At 38.0% G+C, this 10,102-nt stretch overlaps 1 protein-coding gene across 1 annotated transcript in view; it reads right to left on the bottom strand.

Moving 5' to 3' along the window:
* Positions 1-1,218: 1,218 nt before the first annotated feature.
* Positions 1,219-10,102, bottom strand: part of LOC102167986 (uncharacterized) — a 573,390-nt gene continuing 564,506 nt past the window's right edge. The window contains exon 8 of the transcript XR_014843339.1: positions 1,219-3,183. The gene's annotated coding sequence lies outside the window, so the exon portion shown is untranslated. The remainder of the gene's footprint in view (positions 3,184-10,102) is intronic.

Genomic DNA, 10,102 nt, shown 5'->3' with positions numbered 1-10,102 from the left:
CCTTCCACATCTTCAGTGCTCCTATGAAGATCTTTTGATCCACTGCCTGTGATAGGAACTTTGACCTAATGGAAAGGCAGGTAATTCTGATAACAACTCCTATAGCCTTTCTAGAGCCCACCTTAGGAAGGGAAAAAAAATCACCCAGGGAAAAATCTTTGGGGTAAGTTTAAGTACCTAGTTACCACTTCATGCACTGAAATTAGATTGACTTCAGCTGTCCTTGGAAAGCATTCCAGCGTGGTCATTCAAGTTTTGGTGCTCTTTTACATGGCTGCATTCATAGACAGCTGAAATTTATATTCTTCCAAGTAGCTTTTGGTACTATAAATAAAGGCAGTCCCCAGATGATAAAGGTAAATTTGTTAATGGACTAAATTCTGTTGTAAGCAAAATTTGTAAGTTGAAACCCTAGCCCTCAATGTGACTGCACCTGGATAGAGTCCTTTTTGTTTTGTTTTGTTTTTTGGTTTTTGGTTTTTTTAATTTTTATTACTCAAATGAATTTATCACATCTGTAGTTGTATAATGATCATAACAATCTGATTTCACAGGATTTCCATCCCACAGCCCAGGCACATCCCCCCACCCCCCAAACTGTCTCCTCCAGAGACCGTAAGTTTTTCAGTGTCTGTGAGTCAGCATCTGTTCTGCAAAGAAGTTCAGTCTGTCCTTTTTTCAGATTCCACATGTCAGTGAAAGCATCGGATGTTGGTGTCTCATTGTACAGCTGACTTCACTTAGCATGATAGTTTCTAGGTCCATCCATGTTGCAAAAACTGCTGGTATTTCGTTCTTTTTGATGTCTGAGTAATAGTCCATTGTGTATATGTACCACATCTTCTGGATCCACTCCTCTGTCGATGGACATTTAGGTTGTTTCCATGTCTTGGCTATTGTAAATAGTGCTGCAATGAACCTTGGAGTACATATGTCTTTGCGAGTTGTGGTTTTCTCTGGATAGATGCCCAGGAGTGGGCTTGCTGGATCAAATAGTAGTTCTATGTTTAGTTTTCTGAGGCATCTCCATTCTGCTTTCCACAGTGGTTTCACCAATTTACAATCCCACCAACAGTGTACTAGGGTTCCTTTTTCTCCACACTCTCTCCAGCACTTATTGTTTGTAGACTTTTAGATGATGGCCATTCTGGCTGGTGTAAGGTAGTACCTCAGAGTAGTTTTGATTTGCATCTCTCTAATAATGAGTGATGTTGAACATTTTTTTCATGTGTTTCTTTAGGAGGTAATTAAAGTTAAATGAGATCATGGGGTGAACAGAACCATGATTTTCTAAGAAGATGCAGGAGTATGAGAGCTCCTCCTCCAGTTTTCTCTTTTGCTCACTTTCTCTCCACGTAAGGCCTCGGGGAAAAGATAGGTAGCTACAAAACAACAAAGAGAATTTTCACCAGAAGCCAAACTCTGCCAGACCTTGGTGTTGGACCAGCCAGCCTCTAGATCCATGAGAAAATAAGTTTCTTTGTTTAATTTACCTAGTCTCTGGGGTTTTTGTTATGGCAGCACAAACTGACTAATACAGTGAGGCCAGTGTTGATGTGTAGAGTGTTTTGAACAGATGAAGGTGAACAGTGTCACTGGGGGGGCTTCCAGCCCATCCAGTTACCCTTGCACACCTGAACAAAGCAGTAGATCAGATGCACTATGCTGTTAAATTGCTGAAACTTGGACTTAATGATTCACATCCAATCTGAATTTCTCATCTGGTGTTACTTTGTATATTGGTTGGTCCACCTGATTGTTAACAGGTAATCTGAATGTAAACTGTCTCTAATTAAGGTCTCTCTCGTGACTTTTTAAATTTCTCTTTGGCTTCATTAACAGTCATACTGCTCCAGTATTAACTATTTCCAATCTCACAGGGTCTTTTTCCAATGCACCACCTCCTGGGACCTCTCTTCAGTTGATCCCAGGTCCCTCTCTGGCTTTAGTCTCTTTTAAGTCCTTTCTGGAGGGTGCCAGGCAGTGCAAGGTTATGGGAGAAGAGTCACAGTGGCAGACGGTCGGCATGGAGCTGGCATCAGAGAGGACCATGCCTCCTTCCTGGAAGTTGCTGGGAATCCCCAAATGAGTCCCTGAAGTGTGTCCTAAATGGTGGTGAAGAGGGAGGGGATGGTGAGCTGCTGGATCTTCCTCCACAGGTCAGGCAGACTGATGGCAAAGTCCCCTGCAGGTGTAGTCACCCACCATTCACCTGCTGCCAGCCTCTGCCCAGGCACATCTGGTGTGGGAGCTGCAGATGCAGGGGTTCCTAAGACTGTGCACCTGGGGCCCACTTTTTGCAGCCCAGGCAGCCACAGGTACCTGAGAGTCAGCCGGCTTATGCTTCAGGGGGAAGCATGAGGCCCAGGAGCCATAGCTGTGGCCTCCGTAGTTTAAGTAATATGTATTGATACAGTGCCATTGTTTCTTGAATCACATGATTTACTTCTGAAGTCACATTTTTTTTTAGCTAAAATACCTCTTCTAATGGTTATTTCCATGATAATCTGTGGTAAATAAGCACTCTAGATTTTTATCTGAAATCATGTTTTATTTCTCCCTGATTATTTATTAAGGTAAGGCAATCCTGAAACTTTACCAAATTCATTGATGAGCTCTAACAGTTTTCTGGGTAGCATCTTTAGAATTTTCTAGGTATAGGAGTTCCCGTCGTGGCGCAGTGGTTAACGAATCCGACTAGGAACCATGAGGTTGCGGGTTTGGTCCCTGCCCTTGCTCCGTGGGTTAACGATCCGGCGTTGCCGTGAGCTATGGTGTAGGTTGCAGACGTGGCTTGGATCCTGCGTTGCTGTGGCTCTGGAGTAGGCCAGTGGCTACAGCTCCAATTCGACCCCTAGCCTGGGAACCTCCATATGCCGTGGGAGCAGCCCAAGAAATAGCAAAAAAAGACAAAAAAAAAAAAAAAAGAATTTTATAGGTATAGTATCATGTCATCTGCAAACAATCATAGTTGTACTTCTTTCTTTCCAATTTGAATTCTTTTTATTTCTTTTTCTTTGATTGCATGGCTATGACTTCCAAAACTATGTTGAATAAAAGTGCGAGGAGTGGACGTCCTTGTCTTGTTCCTGATCTTAGTGGGGATTCTTTCAGCTTTTCACCATTGAGAATGATGTTAGCTGTGGGTTTGTCATTTATGGCCTTTTTATGTTGAGGTAGAATCTGAAAAAATAATGGATGTATGTACATGTAAAACTGAATCACTTTGTTGTACAGCAGAAATTATCATAATCCTGTGAATCAACTGTATTTCAATGAAGCTTTAAAAAGAAAAAAAGACAAAAAAGGGTAAGACAATCTTGGGTGAAGTAATTTTGATGCACTATCCTGCCATACTGTAAAGATTAACATCGACTCTGAAGATAAGTTTTCTTAACTAAATTAGCAACGGTACAAACAGAAAGGCTACTCTCAAATATGTATATTTTCCAATAAAAACTTCATGTGAAATAATCATGCTTGATACCAAGGGTGAGACAGAGTAAAACTATTCCATGCCCACGGAGAATATATGATCTCAGGATAGCAAAGTAGTGCGGATGTTAGAAGAGGTAGAGACAATCTACCCAGGATAGTCAGCAAATCAGTAGTGTCGGGTAAACACAGATTCTCCTACTTGGAGGAGGATATCTTGGATAAGTTACTTGACCTCATTGAGATGCTGTTGTTGTTGTTTTTTTTTTTTTTAAGTTAACAGATGAATATTTCATTCACTTGATAGGATTAATATGATAATTAAAATTAAATTTAGGAGTTCCCGTCGTGGCGCAGCGGAAACGAATCATGAGGTTGTGGGTTCGATCCCTGGCCTCACTCACTGGGCTGAGGATCCGGGCATTGCCATGAGCTGTTTCAGACGCAGCTCAGATCTTGCATGGCTGTGGCATAGGCTGGCAGCTATAGCTCTGATTCGAACCCTAGCCTGGGAACCTCCATATGCTGCGGGTGTGGCCCTAAAAAGAAAAAAAAAATTAAATTTAATGGGATAAAATCCTTGGCTCAACATATGTACTTGGGCAACAGCAGTTTTCTTGAGTCAACCATTCAATGGGCAGATGCTAAAAGGGAGGAAACCCAAATCGGGATTTTGGCTTGAAATAATACCAGTATCAGTCCCCAACTGTAAAAGAGTGCTGCCTATTCATGACAATTTTCTGGTACTATTAGTATTAATCTTGCAAAGTTTTACCCATCAGGTAACCCCCAAATTGTATTTGCTTTAATTTCTATTTCCTTAATTACAAATGTGGTTGATCTTCTCTATTTTGTTTGTTTGTGTTGGGTCTTTTGTTCATTTTAATTATTTAATTTGTTCTATTGAATAGTTTATTTACAATACTGTTTTAGTTGCAGGTGTACAACATAGAATTTAAAATTTTAGGAAAATACAGCTATATTTTCCTGTGCTGTATACTGTATCCTTGATGCTTATTTATTTTATACATAGTAGTTTGTGTCTCTTAATCCCATACCCCTATTTTGCCCCTCCCCCTGCACTGTCCCTACTGGTAACTACTAGTTTCTTCTCTATATCTATTTCTGTTTTGTTATTTTACATTCCATTTTATATTTTACATTCCACATATATAATATGTGATAATATAATTTGTCTTTGAGTATTTCACTAAGCATAATGCTAAGTTCATAGACATTATTGCAAATTGCAGAACTTCATTATTGTGGCTGAGTAATATTCCACTGCATGTGTGTGTGTGCGTGAATATTACATACACTATATCTTCTTTTTCTACTCTTCTGTTGATGGACCCTTAACTTGCTTCTATATATGACTACTGTAAATAATGCTGCTATGAATACTGGGGTACCCATATCTTTTTTGATTAGCGCTTTCATTTTCTTAGGATATGATCCAGCAATTCTACTGCTGGGTATATGGTAGTTCTAGTTTTGTTTTTTTGAGGAACTGACATACTGTTTTTCACATGGCTGCACCAATTTATGATCCCACCAACAGTGTAGTAGGGTTCTATTTTCTGCACATCATTGCCAACATTTGTTATTTGTAAACTTTTTAGTAATAGACATTCAGAAAGGTGTGAGGCGATATCTCATTCTGGTTTGATTTGCATTTCCCAGTGATTAGCAATGTTGAACAATTTTTCATGTACCCATTAGCCATCCACATGTCCTCTGGAAAAATTTCTCTTCTGAAAGTCCACCTATTTTTTAATTGGGTTGTTTGTTTTTTCACATGAGTTGGATGAGCTATTTGTATGTTTTAAATATTAACTCATTATCAATACATCACTTGCAAAATTTTTTTCCTATTCAGTAGGTTTTCTGTTCATTTTGTCAATAATTCCTCTGCTGTTCAGAAGCTTTTAATTGTCATATTTATTGTTTTGGCTTTTATTTCCTTTGCCTTAGAGAAGTGCTTTGCTTTGATTTTTGTTAAAGAGTGTACTGCCTATAATGTCTTCAAGAGGTTTTTGGTTTCTGGTCTTAAAATGGATCAAAGACCTAAATGTGAGTTTACTTTTTGTATAGTGTGAGGAAATGTCCTAATTTTGTTCTTTTACATGTAGCTGTCCATTTTTCCCAGCATCAATTATTAAAGAGACTTTCTTCATTGTCTCCTTTGTCATAGATTAATTGACCATAATGTGTGGGCTTATTTCTTGGACCTCTATTCCACTGACCTAAGTCTGTTTTTCTGCCAGTGTCAGGCTGTTTAGATTACTGTAGCTTTATAGTATAGTATGAAGTCAGGGAACATGATACTTCCAGCTTTGTTCTTTTTTTCAAGATTGGTTTGGCAATTCATATTCTTTTGTGGTTCCATATAAAATATAGGATTATTCTCATTCTGTGAAAAATGCCACAGGTACCTTGGTAAGAATTGCATTAAATCTTAAATTGTGTTGGATAGGATGGATATTGTTTTTTCTTTCTTTTTTTTAATTTTCCCACTGTACAGCAAGGGGATCAAGTTATCCTTACATGTATACATTACAATTACATTTTTTCCCCCACCCTTTGTTCTGTTGCAACATGAGTATCTAGACAAAGTTCTCAATGCTATTCAGCAGGATCTCATTGTAAATCTATTCTAAGTTGTGTCTGATAAGCCCAAGCTCCCGATCCCTCCCACTCCCTCCCCCTCCCATCAGGCAGCCACAAGTCTTTTCTCCAAGTCTGTGATTTTCTTTTCTGAGGAGATGTTCATTTGTGCTGGATATTAGATTCCAGTTATAAGTGATATCATGTGGTACTTGTCTTTCTGACTCATTTCACTCAGTATGAGAGTCTCTAGTTCCATCCATGTTGCTGCAAATGGCATGATGTCATTCTTTTTTATGGCTGAGTAGTATTCTATTGTGTATATATACCACCTCTTCCGAATCCAGTCATCTGTTGATGGACATTTGGATTGTTTCCATGTCTTGGCTATTGTGAATAGAACTGCAATGAACATGCAGGTGCATGTGTCTCTCTTAAGCAGAGTTTTGTCCGGATATATGCACAAGAGAGGGGTTGCTGGGTCATATGGAAGTTCTTTGTATAGATTTCTAAGGTATCGCCAAACTGTTCTCCATAGTGGCTGTACCAGTTTACATTCCCACCAACAGTGCAGGAGGGTTCCCTTTTCTCCACAGCCCCTCCAGCACTTGTTATTTGTGGATTTATTAATGATGGCCATTCTGACTGGTGTGAGGTGGTATCTCATGGTCGTTTTGATTTGCATTTCTCTTATGATCAGCGATGTTGAGCATTTTTTCATGTGTTTGCTGGCCATTTGTATATCTTCTTTGGAGAAATGTCTATTCAGGTCTTTTGCCCATTTTTCCATTGATTGATTGGCTTTTTTGCTGTTGGGTTGTATAAGTTGTTTATATATTCTAGAGATTAAGCCCTTGTCAGTTGCATCATTTGAAACTATTTTCTCCCATTCTGTAAGTTGTCTTTTTGTTTTCTTTTTGGTTTCCTTTGCTGTGCAAAAGCTTTTCAGTTTGATGAGGTCCCATGGGTTTATTTTTGCTCTAATTTCTATTGCTTTGGGAGACTGACCTGAGAAAATATTCATGATGTTGATGTCAGAGAGTGTTTTGCCTATGTTTTCTTCTAGGAGTTTGATGGTGTCCTGTCATATATTTAAGTCTTTCAGCCATTTTGAGTTTATTTTCATGCATGGTGTGAGGGTGTGTTCTAGTTTCATTGCTTTGCATGCAGCTGTCCAGGTTTCCCAGCAATGCTTGCTGAATAGACTTTCTTTTTCCCATTTGATGTTCTTGCCTCCCTTGTCAAAGATTAATTGACCATAGGTGTCAGGGTTTATTTCCGGGTTCTCTATTCTGTTCCATTGGTCTGTCTGTTTGTTTTGATACCAGTACCACACTGTTTTGATGACTGTGGCTTTGTAGTATTTCTTGAAGTCTGGGAGAGTGATGCCTCCTGCTTGGTTTTTGTTTCTCAGGATTGCTTTGGCGATGCTGGGTCTTTTGTTGTTCCATATAAATGTTTGGATTGTTTGTTTTAGTTCTGTGAAAAATGTCATGGGTAATTTGATAGGGATTGCATTGAATCTGTAGATTGCTTTGGGTAGTATGGCCATTTTTACAATATTGATTTTTCCAATCCAGGAACATGGAATATCTTTCCATTTCTTTACGTCTTCTTTGATTTCTTTGATTAAGGTTTTATAGTTCTCGGCATATAGGTCCTTTACCTCCTTGGTCAGGTGTATTCCGAGGTATTGATTTTGTGAGGTACAATTTTAAAAGGTATCGTATTTTTGTATTTCTTTTCTAATATTTCATTGCTGGTATACAGAAATGCAACTGACTTCTGAATGTTAATCTTATATCCTGCTACTTTGCTGAATTTATTAATCAGTTCAAGTAGTTTTGGGGTTGAGTCCTTAGGGTTTTCTATGTATAGTATCATGTCGTCTGCATACAGTGACAGTTTTATCTCTCCTCTTCCTATATGGATGCCTTTTATTTCTTTTGTTTGTCTAATTGCTGTGTAGGATGGATATTTTATTTTATTTTTTTTTTATTTTTATTTTTTTTTGTCTTTTGTCTTTTGTTGTTGTTGTTGTTGCTATTTCTTGGGCCACTCCCGCAGCATATGGAGGTTCCCAGGCTAGGGGTTGAATCGGAGCCGCAGCCACCGGCCTACGCCAGAGCCACAGCAACGCGGGATCCGATCCGCGTCTGCAACCTACACCACAGCTCACGGCAATGCCGGATCGTTAACCCACTGAGCAAGGGCAGGAACCGAACCCGCAACCTCATGGTTCCTAGTCGGATTCATTAACCACTGCGCCACGACGGGAACTCCCAGGATGGATATTTTAATAATATTCTTCCAGTCCAAGGACACAGGATATCTTTGCATTTCTTTGTATCATTTTCAAATTCCTTTATCAGTGTTTTATCTATTCAGATTATAGGTCTTTCACCTCCTTGGTTAAGTTCATTTGTAGATAATTCTTTTTGATGTGAATTTTTAAAATTTGAAAAATACTTTATTACAAAATAAACTCCTTTATATACATGAGGCTATCTTTTTTATGTTGGTGATTTTTAAAATTTAATTTTTACTTTATTTTAGAGTATAGTTGATTTACAATGTCGTGTTAGTTTCAGGTGTACAGCAAAGTGATTCAGTTACACATATACATGTATCCATTCTTTTTCAGATTCTCTTCCCAAATAGTTATTGCAGAGTATTAAGTAGAGTTCCCTAGGCGATACAGTAAGTCCTTATTGGTTATGTATTTTGTATATAGTAGTGTGTATATATGAATCCCAAACTCTTAATTTATCACCCCTCCACATTTCTACTTAGTAGCCATAAATTTTTTTTCAAAAACTGTGAGTCTGTTTCACAGTTACAGACTCACAGACTTTGAAAAACTTAGGGTTACCAAAGGGGACAGGTGTGGGAGTTGGGGTGGGCTGGGGGCATTGGGACTGGCATATGCACACTGAAGTATATGGAACAATTGGCCAATGGGGACCTGCTGTATAGCACAGAGAACTCTACCCAATATTCTGTGATAATCTCTGTGGGAAAATAATCTGAAAGAGAATGGATGTGTGTATATGTATAACTGAATCACTTTGTTGTACATCAGAAATTATCACAACCTTGTAAATCAACTATACTTCAATAAAACAATGAAAAAACTGAGTCTGTTTCTATATTATAAATAAGTTAATTTGTATCATTTCATTATATTCCACATATATGTGATATCATATGCTATTTGTCTTTCTCTGACTGACTTCACTTGGTATGAAAATCTTTAGGTCCATCCTATGTTGCTGCAAATTGCATTATTTCATTCTTTTTTATGGCTGAGTAATATTCCATTATATATATATGTACCACATCTTTATCCATTCCTCTGTTGATGGACATTTAGGTTGCTTCCATGTCTTGGCTATTATAAACAGTGTTGCAGTGAATATTGAGGTGCATATATCTTTTTGAATTACAGTTTGCCCAGGAGTGGGGTTGCTGGTTCATATGGTAGTTCTATATTTAGTTTTTTAGGTGTCTCCATACCATTCTCCACAGTGGTTGCATCAACTTACATTCTCCCCAAGAGTATAGGAGGCTTCCCTTTTCTCTATACCCTCTCCAGCATCTGTTGTTTGTAGACTTTCTGATGATGGCCATTATGACTGTTGTGAGGTAATACCTCATTGTAGTTTTGACTTGTATTAAAGCTTAAACACATTCTAAAAGATCTACGTTTTTATATCCCTCCCTAGCATTTTGTCTTATTGATGCCATATTTTACATCTTCACATTTATCTTTTTACTGATTATGGTAGTTTTGTCAATTTTCTGTCTTTTAATCTTCATACCAGTTTATTTAAATAGTTGACTCTCAGCTGTTACAATATTTTAGACTTTACTAGTGGGATTTTATTTTTTATAGATTCTTTCTTCTTATATAGACTTTTTCACTGAGGGAAGATACTTTTTTTACCTAGAGAAGAAAAAAAAAAGAGCCTTTAACATTTATTTTAGGGTAGGTTTAGTATTGATAAACTCTCAGTTTTTGCTAGTCTGAGAAGTTACTTATCTCTCCTTCAATTCTAAA

The sequence above is a fragment of the Sus scrofa genome, chromosome 4, assembly GCF_054392235.1.
Source record: "Sus scrofa isolate SSC_HxYL_T2T_F1_AM1 chromosome 4, Sscrofa_HxYL_maternal_Yorkshire_Landrace_v2.0, whole genome shotgun sequence".
Lineage (NCBI taxonomy): Eukaryota > Metazoa > Chordata > Mammalia > Artiodactyla > Suidae > Sus > Sus scrofa.
Note: the sequence above shows the minus strand (reverse complement) of the source record. Positions and strands in the feature narration are given on the sequence as shown.